We start from the raw sequence: 27,812 nt of genomic DNA, 5'->3' as shown, positions 1-27,812 counted from the left end.
GAGACAACAGCCACGCCCATGGAGACAGCAGACTTGATACCCACTGTGTCCATCAATTGACATTCCGAGAGGTCAACGTCATGACTACTGTAAAAGGGACATTGCAATCACATGTGATACGTGCTCTTTGATGGTATATAACCACTCTGTACACCCCACTTCTTTGGAGTGCTCCATTTCTTCGTGAAAGGACTCTCCTGGGCTATATGACCCTCAAAGTTTGGCTCATCATAAACTCACCTCAATTTTGATTTATAGATTGGTTATGGATTATATGCATTGACGTTCTATTTGTCCCTCCAGTATCTAAACACAGTACCTGACACCTTTGGGGCACTCAGAAAATGTTTGATGAGTGAATAAGTATGTGGGAGACCACACTGACTGGAGCAGAAGGGGCTTTTCAGGGAGCAGTAGAAAATCCGCTCACATTCCTACCATAGTGGTTGAGGCTGTGGGCTTTGGTCCAGTTTGTCTGGGTACCAATCCCAGTTATTCCACTTTTAACTGGGGAACCTGTGCAAAGTATTTACTCCCTGAGCCTTAGTTTCCTCATCTATAAAATGCGGCTAATGATTACTCCTGTCTCATAGGGTTTTAGTGAGATTTAAATGCATTAACTTATGTACAGTACTTAGAAGAGCTCCTGGCACATAGTAGGCACTTAAATGTTAGCTGTTATGTTATCATTATTGCTCTTATATCTGAGCAATACTCTGGTTTTGAAAAGATGCTTTCATAATATAGTTGATCCTCATTATTTGTGGATTCCGTGTTTGCACACTTGCCCACTAGCTAAAATGTACTGGCAGCCCCCAAGTCAACACTCACAGGGCTTTCATGTCCATTTGCAGATATGCACAAAGTGGTGAAAAATTTGATTCACTGGACATGCACGTTCCCAGCTGAGGGGGAACCAGGTGACGCTCTGCCCTCGTTTCAGCTCATACTGTAAACAAATGTCCTTCTTGCAGTCTATTTAGTGCCTCATTTCTTATCTTTTTGTGCTTTGTGTTGGTGACTTAGCTGTTTAATATGTCCCCCATGTGTAGTGCTGCAATGCTGCCTGGTGTTCCTCAGGGCAAGAGGCTGTGCCTTTATGGAGAAAGTATGTGTGTTCAACAAGCTTCTTTCAGACACGAGGTACAGTGCTGTTGGTGTGAGTTCAATGTTAATATATCAACAATATATCTTAAATAAGGTGACTTTAAAGAGAAACACACAGAAAATAAGGTTATGTATTGATCAATTGAAGAAAATAACTAAGGCTCGCAGCAACCTAACCCTGCATTTCCTGTAGTAGCAGTGGGTCATATTCAACGATTCAGTGTTCACAGTGACTTTATAGAATGTCCCACTGTGCATAACGAGAACTGACTGTATCTCATGTAATCCTCACATACTCCTTTATAGTAGGCAGGGCAGGGAACAGAGTGTCCACATTCTACAGGCCATTACAGACCTTATGAGCTAAGTAGACAATTTAAAATGTCTTGTGCTCAGCATAAGAGCCATGAGATTTTGAGCAAGGAAGATCTATGATGAACTGATGTTTAAGGAACAATTACCTGGCAAGAGATTGTAGTATTGAGAGGAAGAGGGAGAACTGAGCCGGAAAGGAGGACAAGCTGTTAAATTCTCCAAGTATTCCCATTGTTAAGTGAGGAGATTCGGAGCTAAGGTGCTGATGTGATAAAGGAAAAGTAGCAGCCAAAGGATGAAATAATGGATTTGGTAACCATATATAGGGTGTAAGTTAGGCTGTGGATCTCAAAGTGGGGTCCGTGGACCAGCAGCATCAGCATCTCCTGGGAACTGGGTAGAAACACAAATTCTCATGTGCTGCTGCAGACCTGCAGAACTGGAAACTCTGGGGTGGGGCCTGGCAATCTGGGTTTCAACAAGGCCTCCTGGTGCTTCTGGTGCCCATCAAGTTTAAGGGCCAATGAATTAGAAAATGATTCAAACACATCACCATGCCCAGGTAAGCTGCATGGCAGGGACGTGGTATTTGTTTAGAGGATAAGATGCATTTTAAATTTTAGGCAAAAGTAGTTCAGTGTCTGTTTCACCGTAAGGATTCCAGAGATGCCACTTTAGCTCTCTGCGTTTAGGCTCTTTTTTCCACAATATGTTCTGTTTTAGAGACCCTTTGGTAACTTATTTACCGCTTACTGCATGTTCTGAGAGTCCCTTCTTTCTTGAAATCCCCTTTCAGACGTGAAAATATATTTTATTTTTGTGCACAATCTCCTTTATTTAAAATCTGGATGTCTCTTCCTATACGATCATGTATTGCACGTGCAACCTTACTGTCAATTTGGAATGCCATTGGTTTGTTCCAAAACCTTAGAATGTTTTAGAATTTAGAACCTAATGAATAGAGAATGTATAAGCTTCTGTGTAGGACTCATATTTTTCAGATGTCTAGAGGTATCCCAACTTGCCAGTAATGTGGCCTTAGATTTAGCAGAACTTGAAAATCTGAATATAGTAGAAAATGAATTACATCTCTCATATTAACATTTACAAAATAAATGATCACAATGTTAACTTACCAATAAGCACTCTCTATATTCTAGGCTCTGAAAGTATCTTGCTTACATAATAAACATGACAAAGTTTCAAAGATGAGCCAATTAACTTTTCAGCAAAAGCTTTACTTGACTGTATCTTGGCTTCCTTTTTGATAGTTTTGGCCTTAATGTTACAGTAATGTTTTCTTTTTCTGGGAATCAGATAATCTTGTATTTGGTGAACATTTTAATTTTTAATGGCCACTTATATTTTGTGATATGCACCTGTTCAAACAATCTATAAGAACTAACCACCCACACTATCCACCCACATATAGGATTATGCAGGAATGGAGGAATTTTGGCTGACTTGTTGTATATAACTGTTCAGCCAAAGCAGATGGCAGACTCTACCACTTACAATGATTTAGGGGATTGAAACAGTATTTTTAAATACAAATAATCTCAAAATTAGTAATATATAAAGTATATTACTTACAGTGATAACTAATCAAAATAGTTAAATTTGTTATTTTTCCTCCATTTATAAGGATGCACTCATTATATAGATTCTGTACAAAATTGCGAAGATCACTTTTTTCCTTTTCAAAATTTATTTATTTTAATTTTTATAGTGAGAATCTTAGTGTTGGGTAAACTGCTGCACAATTACTGGAAATGCTGAGAGTCTTTTGGAAAAGTGTAGAAGTCGAAAGAGAATGTAAAGTACATTTCTCCAATGTCAAGTCCTTTGAGCCTCTGTCTAGTTGTACCTTGAAGAGATGGAAGATTAAGTACCAGCAAATGACACAAGAGAACAGGCTGCCAACTTGAGAGCTTCCCACTGACCACAGAATGCCTGGCAGACGCTTGGAGATTAAATCTGGGCTTTGTCTATGGGTGGACCCTGAGAGGAGGATTTTGCTTAAATGACCAGAGAATTAGACAACCATTTTTCTTGATAATAAGTAATACTTACCATGTAAATTTCTTCATAAATCGCTGAATAAAATAAAAATATATAACCCATATAGATATAAACTCTTACTGACAAGCCCGACAGCCTTCTCTAGAGAGCCCAACAGAAAATGTTTTAGCTGACTGTGAATTGGTCTTCTCTAAAAGCCAGCCAGCCCTTCACTGATAGCCCTGGATAAGGAAAGCCAGATATAATTCTTTGAAGATGTTTAGCTGAATTCAGAACCAAAAATCCTACCTCCAGTTGGCTCCTCTGTGAGAATGGATGGCCAGCCTTATTTCATAGGCTGGGCAGTTGAGGTTTCAGATGAGCTTATTTGTCCTGTTCCCCGGGGATGCAAAAGGAGGAATGTGACATTCATTCAGGGCTGAGATTTTGCAGGTAAAGACAGGGTTGTCGGGAGAGAGGGAGAATCTCCCTCTGCCCTTTTCCTTAAGGTTCTTATGGCTGGCCAAATAATTAACAAGACAGGTTAGAAGGAGAAAATAATACCAAGTTTAATAACATGTATGCATGTGATGGTGCTCAGGGCAAGCTGCCCCAGGAAGCACCACTCTGGTATGCGGATTATTTCGAGCTTAAGACAATAAGGACTCAGAGAACTCAGGAAAAATATTTGAGTTTCCCCTCCCAAACTGCCTAAAGAATTTAAAACAAAAGATCTGTTTTAGGAAGGAGTTATTATCATGACTGCTATAAAAGATAATTTAGGATAGAGGTTACAATAGAAAAGGCACCAACAAGCCCATCTTATCGGGAGTTCTGTCTCTCTGGCCACATTCTTTGGATGGCCCTGCGAGGAGTTGTCAGACAATCATTTACAAGGGAAGTCTCCATTTGTAAAGGTATCTCCCTCTCTGTATTGGGAAAAGGGGGGATGAGCTCATTTCTAGTAACTTATCAATGTGGAAGGTGAGGCCTTGGGGCTGTATAATAAACCTTACTCTTGTTTACTGTGCTGTAGTGGTAATCTCCTGTAACGGACTCCCCCCACCCCCAAAATCCTCCTTTGTCATTGGCTGAAAATGATATTTAAGACGAGAATTTCTGCTATTGTGTTGAGAAACGCAGTGTCCTTGCTTTCTCCCATGTATACATGTTATTAAACTTGGTATTATTTTCTCCTGCTAACCTGTCTTGTTAATTATTTGGCCAGCCAGAAGAACCTTAAGGGAAAGGGCAGAGGGAGAGTTTCCCTCTTCCCCCGACACATGGGAGAAAACAGGGACACTGCGTTTCTCAACACAATAGCAGAATTCTCATCTTAAATATCATGTTCAGCCAATGACAGAGGAGGATGTTGGGGGTGGGGGGAGTCCGTTACAGGAGATTACCACTAAAGCACAGTAAACAAGAGTGAGGTTATTATGCAGATTTAAGGCCTCACCTTTTACATTGATAAGTTTCTAGAAATGAGGTCATTCCCCCTCTTCCCAATACAGAGAGGCAGATACCTTTACAAATGGAGATTTCCCTTATAAATGTAAATGTCTGTCTGGCAACTCCTTGCAGGGCCATCCAAAGAATATGGCCAGAGACAGAACTTCTGATAAGATGGGCTTGTTGGTGCCTTTTCTATTGTAAGATCTATTGTACATTATATTTACAGCCATCATGATAATAACTCCTTCCTGAAACAGATGTTTTGTTTTAAATTCTTTAGGCAGTTAGTGGGGGAGGTCAAATGCCCTCAGAGAAAACAACCAAGGTAAAGAGATAGATTTCAGGGTGGCCAAATCTTGATCTTCCACAGGGTCATAGAGGGGAATAAAGATTTCAGCAAATTGGTTTTTTGTTCTCTACAGTGGAAGTAATTTAAGAAGAAGATAGTCTCTCACTCCAACTTCTCTTCCCTGTTCTCTATCTGTAATATGTCTGTAAAAATTCTCTCTACAAAAATTTCAGTGTTTTTTCTTTGCAGTCTATTATCATCTTTACGAATTCTTTGACTTCACCACCTTCTTGGCACCACAGCACTAGCCATTGAGATATTATTATAGATTCAGTTTTTCAATTTCATCCTCTTATCTCTATTTCCTCTGTCATTTCTTAGTTTTAGTTCTTATTGTATCTTATGCTTGAAAACATTTCAAGCTTACAGAGTATATCAGTTCCTTATCTTCTCAACTTTTTATTATCTAAGTGCCCTCAAATATCACTTTTTTAAAAAAAGAAGTGAAATAGATAATAGAACAATATACTGTAATAAATTGACCACTTATAAAATTAAGTTCAACCTGCAATCCCTCCCCACTTAACAGCGACCATCTTTTATATCTCACCATGCTTTAGTTTGGGCAGGGTCAGTTTATCAATGATTTCTGGATGTTTTAAACCACATGAGACAAATACAGTGTAAGGTAAAATTGTTACTCTTGCAGAAGTTGTAGAATATCCTGATGGTTATGGAAGTTGGTGGCGGAGAACCTGAATCATATGAAAAGTAGTTGATTAATTAGCACCTGACAGAATTTGTTAATTTGGGAAGGACAGTAATAAGACATAAATGTTGATAAGATAACTTTGCATATCAGAGTATTGTCAAAGGCCACTGGGGAAATTCATAATATTCTCAAATACCACAAAAAATGACCATTTTTTCATAAAAGATGTCGTACATGATGGCACCACATACTTCTGTCAGAAAATTTGCAATGAAGAAAATTAAGACTTGAGTCATTTTAACTTTAACGATTTGTTTCTGCTTACTATTAGGTTAAAAAACCCTTTTAGAAATAAAGTGATAAGGGATGTACTTGCTTAATTTTTAATCTTTTTTAAGAAAAAGTCTTTTTCACATTTAAAAAAATATTTATTTGTATTTATTTTATGCTGAATTTATTTGTGGGCCCAAAGCCTTTTTTTAATTAACTACCACCAATTCTTTTCAAACTCTTTCAAAAAGTTGAAGAGGAGAGAATACTTCTAAAGTCATCTTATGGAGTTAGCACTACCCTGATATGAAAGCCAAAGACACTAAGAGAAAAGAAAACTACAAGTCAGTATCTTTGATGAATATTGATACAAAAATCCTCAATAAAATAATAACTAACCAGATTCAGCAGCGTATTAAAAGGATTATACATCATTTTTAACTGGGATTTATAAGTGGGATTTATTTCTGGAATACAAGGATGTTTCAATATATGAAAATGAATCAATGTAATAAACCACATTAACAGAATGAGGAAAAAAAACACAGGATCATCTCAATGGATGCAGAAAAAGACTTGACAAAACTAAACATGTTTTCATGTTAAAAACACTAGAAAACTCTCAGAGTAAAAGGAAGCTACTTGAACATAATAAAAGCCAGATATAGAAATACACAGAGAACATCGTATTCAAGGGTGAAAGACTGAAAGCTTTTCTTCTAAGATCAGGAAAAAGGCAAGAATGCCCACTGTCACCACTTCTATTCAACATGGTATTAGATGTTCTAGCCAAAGCAATTAGGCAAGAAAAAGAAAGCAATAGCATCCAAATTGGAAAGGAAGAAGTAATATTATATTTGTTTACAAATAATGTCTTATATGTTGAAACCCCTAAAAATTCCACAAAAAAAATTGTTAGAACTGATAAATTCTGCAGAGTAGTGGGACACAAAATCAACATGCAAAAATTAGTTGTTCTTCTATACATTAATAATAAGTAATCTGAAAAAGAAACTTACAAACTTTACATTTTTATTTACAATATCATCAAAAAGAGAAAAATACTTAAGAATCAAGTTACTCAAGGAGGTAAAAATTCCAATGGTCTTTTTTGCAAAAATAGAAAAATCTATCCTAAAATTCATATGGACTCTCAAGGGACCCTAAATAGCCAAAACAATGTAGAAAAAGAAGAACAAAGTTAGAGAAGTCACACTTCATGATTTCAAAACTTACTACAAAGTAATCAAAACAGTGTGGTACTGGCATAAATACACACAATATACTAATGGAATAGTATAGAGAGCCCAGAAATAAACCTTTACATATATGGTCAAATGATTTTTGACAAGGGTGCAAAGACCATTCATTGGAGAAAGGATAAGTTTTTCAACAAATAGTGCTGGGAAAACTAGATGACCACATGCAAAAGAATGAGATTGGACACTTACCTTACACCATATACAAAAATTAACTCGAAATGGGTCAAAGATCTAATATTAGAGTTGAAGCTATAAAATCCTTAGAAGAAAACACAGGGTAAAAGCTGCATGTCATTGGGTCCAAATGCCATCGCCAACAATGATTTCTTTAATATGACACCAAAGACATAAGCAACAAAAAAAACCAACAAATTGGACTTCATCAAAATGCAAACGTTTTCTGTATCACAAGATACTATTAACAAAGTAAAAAGGCAACCCACAGAATGGTTGAAAATATTTGCAAATCACATATCTGATAAGGGATTAATATCTAGAATATATAAAGAACTCCCACAACTCAACAATAAAAAAACAACCCAATTTAAAAATGCACAAAGGACTTGAATAGACATTTCTCCAAAGATATAAAATGACCAGTAAACACGTGAAAAGATGCTCAACATCACTAAGTATCAGAAAATGCAAAATAAAACCACATTGAGATACCTCTTCACACACATTAGAATAGTTTTACTATCACAAAATCAGAAAATAACAAGTGTTGGCAAGGATTTTGAAAAATTGGAACCCTTGTGCTTGGATGGTGGGAATATAAAACTGTGGAAAACAGTATGGCAGTTCCTTCAAAAATGAAAAATAGAATTACCATATGATCTAGAAATTTTACCTATGGGTTCTGAAATAATAGAAAATATATTTATGGATCTCTGTCTCCAGTTCCTGGCACAGAGCTCCTAAAACCCTTGTAATTTCCTAAGTGATAAGAACACTAGGAGAATCATTTGTTCTATTGAGGCAACTCTGGGTGGGCTCCTGGATGGCCTCCTGGATGGGGGCTGGTCACCAGAAAGACCAAGCCCCGATTAGAAGCCTGGAATTTTTAGTCCTACCCCTTATCCTCCAGAGAGGGGAGAGGGGCTAGAAACTGAGTTAATAATTGATCATGCCTACGTGAGGGAGCCTCCATAAAAATCCCAATAGAATGAGGTTCACAGAGCTTCCAGATTGGCAATGACAAGGACTGCTTGGAGACTGGTGCACCTGGAGATGGCTTGAAAGCTCCGTGCCCCTTCTCACATACCTTTCCCACTGAACCACTTCCATCAGGCTGTTCTTGAGTTATATCTTTTTATAATAAACTGGTGATCTAGTAAATGTTTCTCTGAGTTTTGTGAGCCACTCTAGCAAATTAATCAAACCCAAGGAGGAGGTTGTGGGAACCTCTGGTTTACAGTCACTCAGTCAGAAGTACAGGTAACAGCCTGGGCTTGTAACTGGCATCTGAAGTTGAGGTGAGGTTGGGTGGGTGTGCAGTCTTATAGGACTGAGCCCTTAAACTGTGGAATCTGTTGTAACTCTGGGTTGACAGCATCAAATTGAGTTGAATTATCTGCCAACCAGCTGGCATTCCAAGAATTGCTTGTTGGAGGTGTGGGGAACCCTCCCACATGTGAAAAAATGAATCTCAGAACACCATATATGGGTATAAAAACAAAAGAACTGAACACATATATAAAGACATATATGTACACACGTGTTCTTAACAGCATTATTCAAAATAAGCAGAAGCTGGAAGCAGGCCAGGTGTCCATAAACGGATGAGTTGACAAAAATTGTGGTGTAAAACACAGTGGAATACCATTCACCCTTAAAAAGGATGGAATTCTCTTTCCTCTTCCCCTTCTAAGTTGTTCTTGTTATACCTTATTCTATCTTGTGTTGTGGCTGTGTGTTTACAGTGACGAGGTTAAATTTATTTTTGGTGAATTTCTTCCTTTGATCTTTGAATTTAGTATTTAAGTGGTTGTTAACCTATTCCGGTAAAGATCTACTATTTTTCTGAGTTTGTCTACCTACTTTTCTCCTTGCTCTAAGCTTTGTGTTCCATTTCTCTTCTTTTTTCAGGCCTGAGGACCTTGTTGAGTATTTCTTGTAGTGGGGGTCTCGTGGCCATGAACTCCCTTAGCTTTTGTTTATCTGGAAGAGTTACTATTTCTCCATCATATTTGAAGGATATTTTTGCTGGATAGAGTATTCTTGGCTGAAAGTTTTTGTCTTTCAGTATTTTGAATATATCATTCCAGTCTCTTCTAGCCTGTAAAGTTTCTGTTGAGAAATCCGCTGACAGCCTGATGGGAGTTCCTTTGTACGTTATTTTTTGTTTTTGTCTAGCTGCCCTTAATATTGTTTCTTTGTCGTTGACCCTGGCTAGCCTTACCACTAGGTGTCGTGGTGAAGGCCTTTGTCTGTTAATATATATAGGTGTCCTGTTGGCTTCGCTTACTGGTATTTCCTGCTCCTTCCCCAGATTTGGGAAATTCTCAGCTATTATTTCCTTGAATAGGCTCTCTGTTCCTCTTTCCCACTCCTCTCCCTCAGGAATACCTATAATTCTTATGTTACATTTTCTAATAGAGTCAGATATTTCTCGGAGTCTATCTTCATTTCTTTTTATTCTTAGTTCTCTCTCCTCTTCCATCTGGAGTATATCTGTTTTCCTATCCTCTAAAGTACTAATTCTTTCCTCAATATTGTCAGCTCTGTTCTTTAAAGATTCCAGATTCTCCTTTATCTCCTCCATTGTGTTCTTCATCTCCATCAGCACTGATTGGTTTTTCTTTATGATTTCAATCTCTTTTGTGAAGAAACTCCTAATCTCATTGAATTGTTTGTCTGTGTTGTCTCGTATTTCGTTGAGTGTTTTTATGATAGCTATTTTGAAATCTCTGTCATTTAGTTTATGGATTTCTGTGTCTTTGGGGTTGATTTCTGGGTGCTTGTCATTTTGTTTCTGGTCTGGTGATTTCATATATTTTTGCATTGTGGTTCCTGTGTTGGTTTTGTTTTTCCTCATCCTGGAAGTCTCTGGTTGCAATTTCCACCTGCCGCCACTGTCTGGTGGTAAAGGGCTGTGTAGTCTAAGCCCCCTGCGCTCTGCCCCGGTTTTTCTGCTGTGATCCGCAGTTTTGTTTTTTGTTTTTTTCCCGCTGTGATCCACGGGTCTGGTCGTTTGATGAGGTCTGCCACGGATCACTTGGTCTGGTCTGTCACAGATCTCTTTGTCTGGTCTGCCGTGGATCACTAGGTCTGGTCTGGTTGGTTGAGCTGCAGGGTCCAGTTTGCGGGGAAGGGGGAGCTTTCTTTTGCCCTCTGGGTCCCTGATGTGGGAGGCTTCTCGTTTGCCCCTCTTTATCCGCTCTCTGGGGTGCTCAGATGTTGATGGTAGCCCTGTGGCTCTTCTGAGTCCTCTCTCCCCACTTCCTCAAAACCACATATGATAAACAAAGAGAAAACTAGAAGAGTCATAAGACAGAACAACCAAACTGAATTGGCAGTCCAAAACAAATGGGACAAGAAACAAAGGAAATGCAAAAGAACCAGAAAATAAGAGACAAAACAGCAACATTAAGCCCTCATATATCAATAATTACCCTAAATGTAAATGGATTGAACTCTCCAATCAAAAGATACAGAGTGGCAGGATGGATTAAAAAGCAAGACCCAACAATATGCTGCCTTCAGGAAACACATCTTAGCACTAAAGACAAGCACAGGCTCAGAGTGAAAGGATGGAAGACAATACTCCAAGCTAATGGCAAACAAAAGAAAGCAGGTGTTGCCATACTCATATCAGACAAAGTAGATTTCAAGATAAAACAGGTTAAGAAAGACAAAGAAGGGAAATATATAATGATAAAAGGGACACTCCATCAAGAAGACATATCACTTATAAATATATATGCACCCAACATAGGAGCACCAATGTACATAAAGCAACTATTAACAAACCTAAAAGGAGAAATCAACAACAACACAATAATAGTAGGGGATCTTAACAACCTACTTACAACAATTGATAGATCATCCAGACAAAAAGTCAATAAAGAAATAGTAGACTTAAATGAAAAACTGGACGAGATGGACCTAGTAGACATATACAGAGCACTCCATCCAAAAGCAGCTGACTACACGTTCTTCTCAAGCGTGCATGAAACATTCTCTAGGATAGACCATATGTTGGGAAACAAAGCAAGCCTCAATAAATTTAAGAAGATTGAAATCATAACAAGCATCTATTCAGACCATAAGGCTATGAAACTGGAAATGAACTATGAAAAAAAAACTGGGAAAGTGACAAAAATGTGGAGATTAAACAACATGCTACTGAACAACCAATGGATCATTGATGAAATTAAAGGAGAAATCAAAAAATATCTGGAAACAAACGAAAATGATAATATGACATATCAAACCATATGGGATGCAGCAAAAGCGGTCCTGAGAGGGAAACTCATAGCGATACAAGCCCACCTCAACAAACAAGAAAAAGCCCAAATAGGAAACCTTAAATTACACCTAACAGAACTAGAAAAAGAAGAACAAACAAAGCCCAAAGCCAGCAGAAGGAGAGAAATAATAAAAATCAGAGCAGAAATAAATGATATTGAGACCTAAAAAACAGTAGAAAGGATTAATGAAACAAAGAGTTGGTTCTTCGAGACGATAAACAAAATAGACAAACTCTTAGCCAGGCTTACTAAGAAAAAAAGAGAAAAGGCTCAAGTAAATAAAATTAGAAATGAAAGAGGAGAAATTACAATGGATACCATGGAAATACAGAGGATTATAAGAGAATACTATGAGAAATTATATGCCACCAAATTGGACAATCTAGAAGAAATGGATAAATTCTTAGACTTATACAACCTCCCAAAATTGAACCAAGAAGAAATGGAGAATCTGAACAGACCAATAACAAGTAAAGAGATTGAAATAGTAATCAAAAACCTCCCCAAAAATAAAAGTCCAGGACCAGATGGCTTCTCCAGTGAATTTTACCAAACATTCAAAGAAGACTTAATACCCATCCTTCTCAAACTATTTCAAAAAATAGAGGAAGATGGAACACTTCCTAAATCATTCTACGAGGCCAACATCACCCTGATACCAAAACCAGACAAAGACAATACAAAGAAAGAAAATTACAGGCCAATATCACTGATGAACATTGATGCAAAAATCCTCAACAAAATATTGGCAAACAGAATACAACAATACATTAAAAAGATCATACACCATGATCAAGTGGGATTTATACCAGGGACGCAGGGATGGTTCAACATCCACAAATCAATCAACGTGATACATCACATCAACAAAACAAATAATAAAAACCACATGATCATCTCAATAGATGCAGAGAAGGCATTTGACAAGATACAACATCCAATTATGATAAAAACTCTCAATATAATGGGAATAGAAGGAAAGTACCTCAACATAATAAAGGCCATATATGACAAACCCACAGCCAACATCATACTCAACGGGGAAAGACTGAAAGCCATTCCTCTGAGAACAGGAACAAGGCAGGGCTGCCCACTCTCACCACTCCTGTTCAACATAGTACTGGAGGCTTTGGCCAGAGCAATTAGGTAAGAAAAAGGAATAAAAGGAATCCAAAAAGGTAATGAAGAAGTGAAACTCTCACTATTTGCAGATGACATGATTGTATATATAGAAAACCCTAAAGAATCTGTTGGAAAACTATTAGAAATAATCAACAACTACAGCAAAGTTGCAGGGTACAAAATCAATCTACAAAAATCAGTTGCATTTCTGTATGCTAATAATTAACTAACAGAAAGAGAGCTCAAAAAGATAATACCATTTACAATTGCATCAAAAAGAATAAAATACTTAGGAATAAATCTTACCAAGGAGGTGAAGGACCTATACAACGAGAACTACAAGACATTATTGAAAGAAATCCATGATGACATAAAGAAATGGAAAGATACCCCATGCACGTGGATTGGAAGAATAAACATAGTTAAAATGTCTATATTACCTAAAGCAATCTACAGATTCAATGCAATCCCAATCAGAATCCCAATGACATTCTTCACAGAAATAGAAAAGAGAATACTAAAATTTATATGGGGCAACAAAAGACCCCGAATAGCTAAAGAAATCCTAAGAAAAAAGAACAAAGCAGGAGGCATCACAATCCCTGACTTCAAAACATACTACAAAGCAACAGTAATCAAAACAGCATGGTACTGATACAAAAACAGACACACAGATCAATGGAACAGAATTGAAAGCCCAGAAATAAAACCACACATATACGGACAGCTAATTTTCGACAAAGGTGTTAAGAACATGCAATGGAGAAAGGAAAGTCTCTTCAATAAATGGTGTTGGGAAAACTGGACAGCCACATGCAAAAGAATTAAAGTGGACCATGTGCTATCGCCATTCACAAAAATTAACTCCAAATGGATCAAAGACTTGAAGGTGAGACCTGAAACTATAAAACTCATAGAAGAAAATATAGGCAACACACTATTTGACATTGGTTTTAAAGGAATCTTTTCGGATGACATGCCTACCCAGACTAGGGAAACTAAAGAAAAAATAAACAAGTGGGACTTTATCAGATTAAAGAGCTTTTATAAGACAAATGAAACCAGAATCAAGATGAACAGACAACCAACCAGCTGGGAGAGAATATTTGCAAAACATACATCTGACAAGGGGTTGATCTCCATAATATATAAAGAACTCACACAACTGAACAACAAAAAAACAAACAACCCGATCAAAAAATGGGCAGAGGAAATGAACAGACACTTCTCCAAGGAAGATATACAGATGGCCAATAGGCACATGAAAAGATGCTCAACATCACTAATCATCAGGGAAATGCAAATCAAAACAACACTAAGATACCACCTCACGCCTGTTAGAATGGCTATAATCACCAAGACAAAAAACAACAAATGTTGGAGAGGATGTGGAGAAACAGGAACCCTCATACACAGCTGGTGGGAATGCAAATTGGTGCAGCCTCTATGGAAAACGGTATGGAGATTCCTCAAAGAATTAAAAATAGAGATGCCCTATGATCCAGCCATCCCACTACTGGGAATCTATCCAACGAACCTGAAATCAACAATCCAAAGAGGCTTATGCACCCCTATGTTCATTGCAGCATTGTTCACCATAGCCAAGAAGTGGAAGCAACCTAAGTGTCCCTCGACTGACGATTGGATTAGGAAAATGTGGTTTATATATACAATGGAATACTACTCAGCCATAAAAAAAGACAAAATCGTCCCATTTGCAACAACATGGATGGGCCTGGAGCGTATTATGTTAAGTGAAATGAGCCAGAAAGAGAAAGACAAACACTGTATGATCTCACTCATATGTGGAATATAAACCAACACATGGACAGAGAAAACTGGACTGTGGTTACCAGGGGCAGTGGGGGTGGGGGGTGGGCACAAGGGGTGAAGAGAGTCATATATATGGTGATGGACAAACAAAAATGTACAACCCAAAAACTTCACAATGTTAGAAACCATTAAAACATCAATAATAAAAAAAAAAATGATGGAATTCTGACACATGCTATGACATGGATGAACCTTGAGGACTTTATGCTAAGTGAAGTAAAGCCAGACACAAAAGGAAAAATACTGTATGATTCCACTCATATAAGGTACTTAGAGTAGTCAAATTCATAGGAATAGAAAGGAGAATGGTGGTTCCCAGGGGCAAGAGGGAGGGACAATGGGGAGTTGTTGCTTAATGGGCACAGAGTTTCAGCGCAAGGTGAAAATAGATCTGTGGATGGTTGGAGGTTATCACTACACAGTTATGTGAATGTACTGAATGTCACTGAACTGTACACTTAAAAATGGATAAAGTGGTTAATTTCATGTTATGCATATTTTATGACCATTTAACAACATTAATTATTTTCAACAAATGAACAAACACTAGCTACATGCAATAACATGCATGAATATCACAACCATAATGCTGCGTAAAAGAAATTATATTCAAAAGGTTATATATTTTATAATTCCATTTATATAAAATGCAAAAAAGAAACAAAACCGAGGTCCAGCTTCCAGTAATAGTGGAGTAGCTTGTTGAACTAACACTCTCACAGATAACAATGATAAAATCTGTATGAAATACTATATATATTTATACAGAATCATGTAGCTATATGTAATACACATACAATAAATGTGTATATGTATGGATGCATAAATCTCTTCCAAAGGCAAGCAGAACCGAGGGGGAGTCTTACCTTGAATCATGGAAATTTTACGAGGATATATTTGCAAGCTTGAGTCTTTTGCCTCAAAGCATTCCAAAATCTGTACATGGCCCAGACAGGGGAAAAACTATAGTATTACTTGTAATGTTAGAGGATGTATTTTGGGGCTGGCAGAGTAGCTGGAAAGTTAGGGGAGAAATTCTGGAAGGGAGGGAACCACAAAGAGGAAAATCTTAAAATATGTATGAAAGTCTGCCCCACACACACACCAAATTGGCAGATGTTTGAACAACACACATGCAGGGTAGGCCCCAGAGGGCCTAGTGTAAAAACAGCAGTTGGAAGATGAAAGAACTGAATGAGGATTTCAGCTATGCCCATTGTAAAGGAGATAGGATTGGAGTTTCAGTCCAGCCAAGTTAACTCCCTGCTAGAAAAATAACAACAATCTTCAAAGGGATACAATAGAATCCAGAGTCTCTATAATTATCATCCATGGTTTCCAGTACATAATTTAAAAAATCATGAGATTTGAAGAAATAGGAAAATATAATCCATATACGACCACAAGTGGGCAGTAGAAACTATTCCCAAGGTGTTGCAATTAGCAGACAAGGATGAGAAAACAGCTTTTATAAAGATGATCATGGTGGTAAAGAAAAATATTCTCATAATGAATGAACAGATATAGAAACTCAGCAGAGAAATGGAAATTACAAAAAAGAACCAAATAGGAAGATGAAATACAGAAAATATTTTTGAGCTTACCGGTAGATTAGAAACAGTAGAAGAAACATGAAGATAGAGCAATAGAAATTATCCAGTCTGAAGAAAAGAACATAAAAGTTTTGAGAAAAATGAAGAGAGCCTTAAGACCTGTGAGATGAGTGAGTCCCCATCAGAGAGGGGAGAGACAAAAAATTAAATGAAGCAGAAAGGCAAATCAATGAGTAATAGCATAAAACTTCCAAAATTTGGTGAAAAATCTAAAATTTTAGATCCAAGAAAGTCAGAAAACCCACAAAATAAAATACAAAATGAAACCATACCTAGGCACATGATAGTCAAGCTGCTAAAATCCAAAGATAAAAAGAAAATCTTGAAAGCAGTCAGGGAAATACATATATACAGGGGAAGACATTACATACAGGGAGAAATAATGTGAATGATGGATGATATATTATCAAAAACAAAAGAGACAAATCAACAACAAAATGACATCTCTCAAGTGCAGAAAGAAAACCCAAAAGTCAACACAGGATCTGTATTTAGCAGAACTCACTTTCAAAAAGGAAGCAGAAGCCACAATAAGATACCACACACCTATTAGGTGGCTAAAATAAAAAATAAAATTGCAAATACCAAGTGCTGGTGAGGACTAGGAGCAACTAGAACTGGGAATGCAACATGATAGTTGCATTCGGAAAAGAGTTTAGCAGGTTCTTATAAAGTTAAACATACACTTATTATATGACTCAGATATCCCACTTCTAGAGATTTACTGAAGCAAATTGAAAACTAATGTTTAAACAAAAATCTTTGCATGAATCTTCATAGCCATTTTATTCATAATTGCCAAAAGCTGGAAATAAACTAAATGTCCTTCATCAAGTGAATGGAGAAAGAAACTGTGGTGCATCGGGACATTAGAATAGTACTTGGCAATAAAAAGGATAAACTCTTGATTCACACAACAAGATGGATGAATCTTGGATGCATTTCTCTAAGTGAAGGAAGCCAGATTCAAAAGGCTATATGGTATATAATTCCATTTATATGACTTTCTAGAAAAGGCAGAATTACAGGGATGCAAAGTGATCAGTGGTTGCCAAGGGATGGAGTGGGGGAAGCAGTTGACTACAAAGAGACAGTATGAGAGAATTTTAGGGGTGAAAAAACAGCTCTGTATGGTACTGTGGAGTTGGATACATGACCATAAAGTTGTCAAAACCCATAGAACTGTACACCACAAAGAGTGAATTTTACTCTGCAAATTTTAAAAATCAATCAGGATGCTGGGGAACTCAGATGGAATGCAGTGACAAATGAACCTCACTGTATTACAAGCATGTGACATAACCACACAGAAGGGGTGGGGATGAAAGGTCCTGACCTAAGTAACTTTGGAAGACAGTGTTTTGATGAGATACTGTAAAACTAAAGTACTGTACAGAAACACTTTACTCTAGGTGGTAAATTTGTTTTTCATAAGGGTATGGATTAGCGATTCTGAAACTAGTTGACACGTTAGTAAATATATTGTAGATAACTGGAGTTAAGTTTCTCACTGTTGGTGAAAGTTACAAATAAACAAAAGGAGAATGCTGGAATAAACTTTGTGGTGCTGGATTGGAGTTGGAAGTATCAGTATGAATCCATGTCTCTTTTAATATATCTATCCAGATAGATAGATAGATTGATAGATTGATATATCGATAGGTAGATGTGTATACCTGAGTTTATATTCATTCATACATTTCCAAGCTCTGCTGAGAGGGTCTAGAAGCAGTGACACCCTAGTATCAATGAGCACACCTAGCTCCCAGATTTTGGTTTCTAAATATCATTCTCCAATAAAAAGAACCAGGTTTTCTTGGAGAGATGGCTAATTCTAGATCTGGGGATGGGAAATACAATATGAGCCTGGAGCTTCTTGTAGTGCCAGAAAGTAGGAAAGTGCTTTCAAAAAAAACACAGAAAATGATGAGTTGTGTCAAAAGGAATCAATCTTAAAGACTTCCCAATGGCTCAAGCTGGAAAACTGGGAGCAACAAAATAAATAATGGTAGCATTGGATTATTACCCAGAGAATAAAATAAATATCCATGAGTCTATACTGATATAAAGAAGATTAAATAAGAAAGGAAGAAAGAAAAAAAGGGGGGGCGAAGAATGAGAGAAAGACAGGAAGAAGGCAGGGAGAGGGAGGGGGGAATATTCCTCACATAATTCCAAATAATAAACGCGGCTGTATAGCATGAAATAGCAAATCGCCACTAGACCACCACAGTAATAATTACTGTGGGCAAGACTGACTGATGAATGCAAAAACTGTGAGTGCAACTTAGAGAAGAAACAGTACATTTGCAGATCCTCAAAACATTTCCCTCCCAATACTTAACATTTTTCTCTTAACTTCTTTAAAAGACCTATGACTATTTAAAGAAAAATCATAACACTGTATTGTGGGATTTATAACATGGGTAGATGTAAAATTTATGACAACATAGCACAAAGGACAGACAGAGGTAAATGGAACTGTTCTGTAGCAAGGCTCCCATATTTTACATTGATTAAACTGGTGCACTATTAAGTCTAGGTAGGCTGTGATATGTTAAAGATGCACATTGTAATCTGGATCAACCACTAAAAGCTGCAAAGGTGTGTCACTTAAATGCTAATAAAGGAATTAAACAGCATACAAAAAGGGTTTGTACAAGAATGTTCACAGGAGATGACCTGCACGTCCCCAGGAGGAAGACGAGCCCACTTTGGGGCATCCACAGAGCAGAACGCCCTCAGCCGTGCTGAGGAGCAAACGCTGACACACACGTGCTGGGTGAGTCTCATCTACCTCGTGCCGAGGGAGGCAAGCTAGACAGAAAACAATACACGTGGGCTGATTTCTCCCAAGATGAAACTATGGTGAAAAAACCAGAACAGGGGTTGCCTCGGGGGAAGGAAAAAATTGCCCGGGAAGGAACAGGAAAGAGTTTTCTGGGAGTGATGGAAATTCTTTATTCTTAAAGGGGTGAAGGTTATATGGGCATGTTTATTTGCCAAAACTGTACGATTGAGATTTGTGCCTTTCAGTGTGTGTACATCTTACCCCCCCACACATACAAAAAGGACTAAAAGAATAATACAGTGAGGTGAGAATGGGATGAAGTCTGGATAAAACAAAAAAGGCAGATGATTAGTAGTTGTTGAAGTTGGGTGACGGGCCTACTATGCTATTTTGTTTATTTTGTATATTGTTTAAATTGTCCTGTAATAAAACACTTGTATAAGAAGACAAACTCGATAAACAGTGTTTGCTGGTAAGATATTGGTTACCTTTGGGGAGGAAGGAGGGAGAAAGGGATTGTCGGGGCCTGAATGAAGCTGGTGCTAGTTCTTGGTCACACAAGTGTGTTCACTTTGTAATAATTCTTTGAGGTTTACACGGATGACCTCTGCATATATGTCTGTATGCATGTTATACATCAATAAACACTTTAAATCCTGCATATTTGCACAAAGATACTAACTCAATATCTGAGAACAAGAGCAGTGTTTTGTTTTAAAGTGGAACACGTTCACTCATGACATCATCAGATGGATTTTAATACTCCCAAGTATCTATTAATGCCCTCACCCTTCCTTGGCGTCCTAGGTCTTTCCATTTTTGCCTCAATTTGGCAAGTGGCATGGCTTTGAGTTTTTATGATGCAATCTTTTTCCATCAACGTCCTCCCCCACAATTATGCTCACCAAGGCCTTGACATCTAGCACAGTGCAGTGTTCACAGCAATCACTCAAGACCTGTGGGACTGGGTTGAATGAGGAAGAAAACGAGGAGCAATGATGTTCATAACTTATGTCTAGGTGCCATATCGTGACTTAGGAAATTGGTAGGATTTTTCGATAGATTTGCTATGCCTTCTAATTTTTCCTATTTAAAACAATGGGAAATAGAGTCTCAGAGTTCTTTCTCAGAGATAGTCTGACATTTCAGGCACAGATTACTGACAACTATTAATGGTATATGACTTTCCCACCTCATCTTAGTTTTAAGTTTTTAATTCCTTACCTTGGAAATGACCTAACTTTGCTTATTCCAAATCTTGTAGTAATACTGATGCTCCAGAAAGTTGGGCCACGGATATTCTGCTATTGTGTGTCCTCCCTGCAAAGAAGTGGAGCTGCACATCCACCCGTCTAGAAGGGTGTGGTGCTGTGGTATTTGGAGTCAATCAGAGAAGCTAAATGGAAAAACGACTCAAGAGAATTATCGCTATAACACCCAAGAGCAACAAATTATTTTGCTTAATTATTTTGTGTTTCTGTGGGTATATTTAAAAAGAGATATTAAAACTGGTTTCCAAGGAGCCAGCCCTATAGTAGAGCAGAAATTGCATATTACCTTCCTACACAAACTTCCCTGACATTGTGGGAAGGACCAACGGGAAGTTTCAGTGCTGTTGCCTGTGTTAATGAGGCCAAGGAAGTCCAGTGAACAAGCCTGTGTGCAGCGTTGGAGAAGGGGCTTGCGTGTGGTCCCCTGAAGTGGCTTAGGAGTCACTTACCAGTGCACCTAAGTTTCCCATCTGTATATGCAGGAATTGGGGCTGTCCACTGTGATGTTTTCTCCTTTTTATGACATGGCTCATGGCAGTCCTTCTAAGATGCCCTTCAGGAAGGCGGGGTCCAAAGGGAGGATCTCTGCAACGACCCTGACCATGGAGTCCAAAGGGAGGATCATGGCAGCCTGGAGGGATGGAGGGGATAGTAGGACAAGTGGCCTTGAAAAGGCAAATTCCAGGATCCCAGTCACCCGGTATTTCCATTTTAGATATTGAATTTACATTTCAAATACTGGCCAGGGAGCTTCAAGGATGGCTGCAAGCATCCTCAGCAACAGCCAGGCTGGTGAGCCCCACCCCTACCTGAGTACCGGCCTCAAGGGATGCAGCCCAACCACGCTGCACATACTCCAGGCGGTGGGCAGGGTATGGAGGGTGGGCGTGGTAGAGAGAAGAGGCAGGATAGAGGGTGGGGTGGACAAGGAGAGGAGTGGGGCCCAGGGGTGGAGGGACAAGAAGGGAGTTGGGGCCCCTAGCTGTGCATGCTGGGAGCTTTTGTCTCTCAACCGCTCCAGGCTGGGAGCTTGCAGGACTACAGGACTACAACTCCCCGGATGCTCTGGGCACAGGGCGGTGCCTAGCCCTGAGGGGAGGAGCAAGGAGGTGTGCTCTGCACTGTGGTCCTGCACCTGCTCCACGTGGACTGAGTCTCAGAGGGATGTGACAAGACGAGAGGGACCAAGGAGTTAGGAGGGTGTGGCGGCTGCATGGGCAGCCGTGGGCCTGCATCATGCAACTGCTTTTGTCCAAAATTGAAGCCGGACTCACGTTTATTCCACACCGCCTCCCTCCGTTGCTTGATTCCTCCTCCCACCTGCATGCCTGTGGGTCTTTCCACAGCCTCCTACCTAGTCCAGCGCCAGGTGCTTCTCTAAAGTGCTTATGGGAACCAGTTTGACATCCCAGAAACTTTCCTCTGCCTGCTGCCCTCTGCCTTCTCCAGCCAAAGTGCCATCATTTCATCAGCTTTTGGGAGAAATTCGCCCTGTGGCCCCTCTTGCAAGCACAACTTAAGAGCTTTGCAGGGTGGTAACAGTGGCTGTTACTTGCCTTTTTCGCAGAAGTGGAAGTTGAGGCATCCGTGAGGTTAATCATTGGTTTCCCCAGGATCCGCCAAGAGCAGAGGAGAACAACCCAATTCCCAGGCAACTATCTAGTAGAACATTTTCACCAACACATTCCAGTGCAGAGGCCTCTGAAACAGCATCCTTAAGATGAGAATAGCTTAAGCATTTTGCCATTTAGATTGATAGCCTAATCTCAGCTCAGGCCTGAGTGGCCAGTCTCTCAGGGACACGAGTGAAGACTCTGATCCCTCAGGAAGAGACTGGTGGTCCAGCTTTGGGAGAGGGATGTTCAAGGTAGACAGCACTTGGGCAGCATTTGAAACCCATCAGCTTTAACATCTCTGCTTTGGATTCCGGCAAGGTTCCAGGATAAACACGCCTAGGGATAGTCAGATGTACCATATTCTATAAAAATTGTTTAGAGTAGTGAAAGGAACAGAGCATAAAATATCCTGCTTATTTCCAAAAGATGAAATGCAACCAAGACCTTGTTTTTTTCTTTTGTTTTGTGAGGAAGATCAGCCCTGAGTTAACATCCATGATAATCCTCCTCTGTTTGCTGAGGAAGACCAGCTCTGAGATAACATCTATTGCCAATCCTCCTCCTTTTTTTTTTTCCCCAAAGCCCCAGTAGATAGTTATATGTCATAGTTGCACATCCTTCTAGTTGCTGTATGTGGGACGTGGCCTCAGCATGGCCGGACAAGCAGCGCATCGGTGTGTGCCCGGGATCCGAACCCGGGCCACCAATAGCAGAGCGTGCACACTTAACCGCTAAGCCACCGGGCAGGCACAAGACCTTCTTGTTAATTTTTTTCTGCTCATTCTCTTGCCTGTACTGTACGCTTGAATGCAGAAACAAAAAACTTGAATTGCCAAATTCTTTTTTCCTGAGATTGGTAAATTAACTTAAAAGTCTTATTGAAACCTGTAGAGGAATGGTTAGCAGATTTCATGATTTATGTCGTCTCTAAAAATCTGGGCGTTGATCTACATGAAAAAAAGTCCTTGTTTATATTACACATCCCAATAGGTTACATTTCTGATTCCTTAATGTGGGATATTATCAAAACAACTGAAAAACCTGGTCATGGAATCTAGACCCTGTCACTTTGTCAAGAATTTGCCCCTTTATGAATTAATGACACATGAATTCTTTAACATTTTTGTAAAGAATGGAAGAGAAACTCTGTAGTGTCTCTGAATGTGGCAAGACGGGGAATTCTCATTAGACCACATCCTTGGGTTCTTCTCTTTTGTTCAATAGGCCCGGGTGATAGTCTGTGTGGTCAGGTGTAGCGCCACTCCCCCAGCCCCCAGTGTTCCATCCTATTCTGGCCTGTGCCTTCTTCAGGAGGTTCTGATTACACTCGTCCACAAGTGTTGGAAAGAGACATTGTAACATGAGGATATTCATCATCTTTTTTGTCTTTTTTTTTAGATTTTATTTATTTATTTTTTCCCCCAAAAGCCCCAGTAGATGTATGTCATAGCTGCACATCCTTCTAGCTGCTGTATGTGGGACGCGGCCTCAGCATGGCCAGAGAAGCAGTGCGTGCCCGGGATCCTAACCCGGGCTGCCAGCAGCGGAGTGCACGCACCCAACCGCTAAGCCACAAGGCTGGCCCTTTTTTTTTTTTTAAAGATTTTATTTATTTATTTATTTTCCCCCCAAAGCCCCAGTGGATAGTTGTATGTCATAGCTGCACATCCTTCTAGTTGCTGTATGTGGGACGCGGCCTCAGCATGGCCGGAGAAGCAGTGTGTTGGTGCGTGCCCAGGATCCGAACCCAGGCCGCCAGCAGCAGAGCGCATGCACTTAACTGCTAAGCCACGGGGCCGGCCCTCATCATCTTAAAACAAGGATTAATGGAGAGGAAAGTCTCAGGGTGTGTGTGCTCCGATGCACTGCTGTTGGGGTGTGGCCGCAGTGACCACTGTGCTCCCAGCAGTCCCCACAATGGCTGTCTCAGATGTTTGATCTCCTGGTGCAACCACAGCAGCTGTTGACAGAGCTGGGCTCTTGGCGTGGTTCAGTGTCTTCCTTCAGATTTTGTGGCTCTGACCCTCCTCTGCTCGCCCCCTTCCTATTCATATCTGCAGCGTTGATTGCTTTTAGTTGTTTCCTAGGAGCCACTGTGTGTAACTGGATTTCACAGAGTCTTTAGGGACCCACCCTCACTACACGAGTCACTGTACAACAGCCGCTTATCCTGGTGTAGCCCATGTTCATCCTCTCCAGTGGAGCTGTGAAGAACCCTACTTACTCGGAGCTCCTCTCACTCTCATGCTGCTGGGGCTGTTATGAAGCTGGGCATCTCGTCTTTGGTCTCATCATTATTCTTTTCATCGATTATTCTGAAGTCGGAGACGGCTTTGTTAATAATGTGGACACTGGCTGTCACAGGCACTTTTATGTATCTTCCCCAACAGCTCTGTGAAGTAGGCCTGTGATCCCCATTTTACAGGGGGGGACACTGAGGCTCAGAGAGGTCGAGTAGCTTCCTTCACGCAGTTTCTTGGTACATTTTGAGTCTCCACCTGGAACTCCACCTCTCAGGTGTGTGCCCTTAGCTGGTGTTCGACTTTGTGCCTCTCTACCAGCCTCCCCAAAGGCACACGCCCCATCCTGAGTCCATTGTCTGCTTGATGGCAGTCACCCTGCACAAACAGGCTCTGGGTGGGGAGTGGACTAGTGAGGCATGGTCCTCCAGCTTACCCTGGGCAGGTTCTAGGTTTCTTGGGAGAGCTGGAGCAGTGGAAGATACTGACCGTCACTCACCTGGAAGGTTTGTTACGTAGAAATACTCCACTGACTTTTTGCAGGTGTCGTGTCTTCTTTGTCTTCATTGCTCCTCTGGGCTTTCTTCTACAGTCCGTGCTGTGCAGTAACATACAGTACAGAGACTGGTGAACATAATACTGTTGTCCTGCACCAAATGGTCACATCATTCATTTTTCTGATTATGAAAGAAATACATATTTTAAAAAAAGTCAAAGTACACAGATCTGTATAAAGTGAAACCCACCCCTTTCATCCCCTTCCCTAAAACTCATTCCCCTACTCAGAAGCCACTATTGTTAACAGGGTGGGGTTTATTCTTCTGGAAATTTCCTATGAATTTATAAATACACACAAAGTTTTTTAACATAAATTACATAACTACATCGTTTCGCAATTTGCTGTTTCCCAAATCATATATCATAGGCGTCTCCCCTTATCAGTGCACATCATTCTAACTTACCATTTTAGATGTTTTAGAGGTATTCCAAAGATCAGGAATACCATAATCTGTTTAATTCTTCTTTGATAGAAATGGGATTACATCCAGTTTCACTATTATACATAACGCTGCAGTAAAGATCCTTGTATGGAATTAATTACACTGCTATTCAACTGCTCAATTTGCTTTGTTTCCTTTTAGTCAGAGACTATGACATAACATTTTCATGGTAATTATAGGGAAATTAATTTTATCATGGAATAAATACATTTATGGGGAAACTGGACTTCAAGGTCATCCATCTCAATATTCTGGAGAAAAATCATGAAACTTAGAAGGTGTGCTCCATCACATTCTAACAAGTCATGTTAACAATTTAAAATTGAATGTTTGACTAACCTCTACTGTCTCTCTTCTGAAGATGGATGACTTTTTCTTTTCTTGGAAATTTCTGACTCCAGGGGCTCTCAGTTTGGCTTCAGAGAGGATAAGATATTGGTGTTGTATCTGTTTCTCTTCAGTTGTAGGCTGCATCTTCTAAAGATCACAGAATTGAACATGGTCCAATCGATATATATGATTTGAGTCAAAAATTCAAAGTAATGAACCTAAGAGAGGAATCTATAGTTATTTACATGAGTTTCTTGTTCATTATTGCAGAGTAATAATCAGGCATACCATTAAATATCATTTAATTGACCTAATTAAATTTGTTGTACCTTATAATAGATTAGAACACTAAGTTTAGTTCAGAGTTTGATATTCACCAAATGTGTTAATCTGCTTACAACTGCCATGTGTCTCACTCTTCTTAGATGTGCATCTTTGGCCCATCACAAGATTTTAATGAATGAAATCATCATAAATTAAGATAATGTACTGTCTTCTGGATGATAAGGAGGCTTATGGGTCCATTTTGGAAATATGCCCATCTGTCTTTGCTCCCCATGGGAAGTTTCTCGTCACTAGGTCTCCAGGTGGATTGCACAAGCCCTAGGTCTGTAATAGTTTGGTGCCTCTCCTTTACTTGGGGTAGAAATAAAAGAGATCAGAGAGACTTATTAAAGTTTTGGTTGCATGGAGTCTTCGATGAAGAATATTCATACATATTGTTCTGGATAGCTCTCTGTTCCTAAGAGTACTAGTTACATTAAGAGCTTGTCAGGAACCGTGAAAGGTATGATATTTTACCTTACCTGCAAGCTAATAAGTCAGCCTACCATGGTCTTATAGATGCTGGCAAAAGAAACTAGACCCATGGGTCAGAGACAAAGGACTTAATGACACAACAATACTAGTGGCCAGAGTATCAACATTTGCACCAGTTCACTAAATCCCACTTCCTACAGGGTGATACACAGTGGGCCAGGTGACATGCAGAGGGTTGCAAGAACTCAGAGCTTAAGGAACTCAAATCTTTGATAATGGGCAGGAAGTCTGCTGAACTTTGCCCCAGGGAAGGGTGTTATTTCTATTATATTGGGCAGTAAGCAAGCCTGCCCTTTGTTCCAGAGGAGGCCACTATTTCTATCTTCCAAGGCTGACAGCTCTACACACATCCTTGAAAAGATATCCTGGTTTCACTGGCTTTCAAAGATAAGCTTGACTGAGACTCGATCATCATTCAGTTCTTCTGTTTCCTTTATTGAGATTGTGCAAATATGCTCTTTTCTCTGTAAAGTTCACTAACTTTATTCATACATAAGGGATGGTTTTGGTTTTATTTATTAAGTTGAGATTTTCGTATTAGAGCAAATGATGAACTATTATGGGTTGGATCTGAAAGTATGCTTTTCCAGGATAAATGTGAAAGAAGATCACGGCTCACAGAACTCTGCCACAAGGAGCTGATAGCAACTCAAATGATTTTAATTTGAATACTCCTTTGTACAACTTTCTTCCATCTTCCTTCATCCTCTCTGCTTCCTGTAACTCCCATATAGGAGTGGGGCAGTTTCAGGGATTCACTGAACTCCTTTACAATATTCAAATCATTTTGTCTGTTGTGTTTTTTTAATTGAGGTAAAGTTGACATACAACATTATATTAGTTTCAGGGGTACAACTTAATGATTCAATGTTTGAGTATATGTCGAAATGATCAGCACAATAAGTCCAGTTAACATCTGTCCCCATATATAGTTACAAAATTATCTCTTGTGATGAGGACATGGAGTATTTCAAGATGCAGAAGAATCAACGATGATGTCATACTTTTCCATACACAGCTTGATGAATTAGGACATAAGTATACACCCTTGAGACTGTCACCACCATCAAGGCCACAAACATATCCATCACCTCCCAAAGTTTTCTCTCACCTCCTTTATTACTATTATTCTGTGGTAAGATCTCTTAATATCTACTCTATTAGCAAATGTGATGTATGCAATACAGTCTTGTTACCTGTAGGCACTATGCCGTAGCCTACATCTCCAGAACTTATTTATCTTGATAACTGAAACTTTGTATCCTTTGACCATCAGCTCCCAAATTCTCCATC

The 27,812-nt window shown here is 39.3% G+C and overlaps 1 long non-coding RNA gene across 2 annotated transcripts; it reads right to left on the bottom strand.

The window, feature by feature from the left end:
• Nucleotides 1-4,759: 4,759 nt before the first annotated feature.
• On the bottom strand, nucleotides 4,760-25,844 carry LOC131409841 (uncharacterized). Of its 2 annotated transcripts, none has more exons than XR_009221039.1 (5): nucleotides 25,710-25,844; nucleotides 24,869-25,046; nucleotides 20,963-21,144; nucleotides 20,467-20,638; nucleotides 4,760-5,922 (listed from the first exon to the last, which is right to left on the bottom strand). It is a non-coding gene; the product is annotated as an uncharacterized LOC131409841 (long non-coding RNA). The 2 variants fall into 2 exon arrangements; XR_009221040.1 differs by having other exon boundaries at nucleotides 24,869-24,967.
• Nucleotides 25,845-27,812: the final 1,968 nt, after the last annotated feature.

The sequence above is a fragment of the Diceros bicornis genome, chromosome 8 (assembly GCF_020826845.1).
Source record: "Diceros bicornis minor isolate mBicDic1 chromosome 8, mDicBic1.mat.cur, whole genome shotgun sequence".
Lineage (NCBI taxonomy): Eukaryota > Metazoa > Chordata > Mammalia > Perissodactyla > Rhinocerotidae > Diceros > Diceros bicornis.
This window is presented reverse-complemented; position numbering and strand designations above follow the sequence as displayed.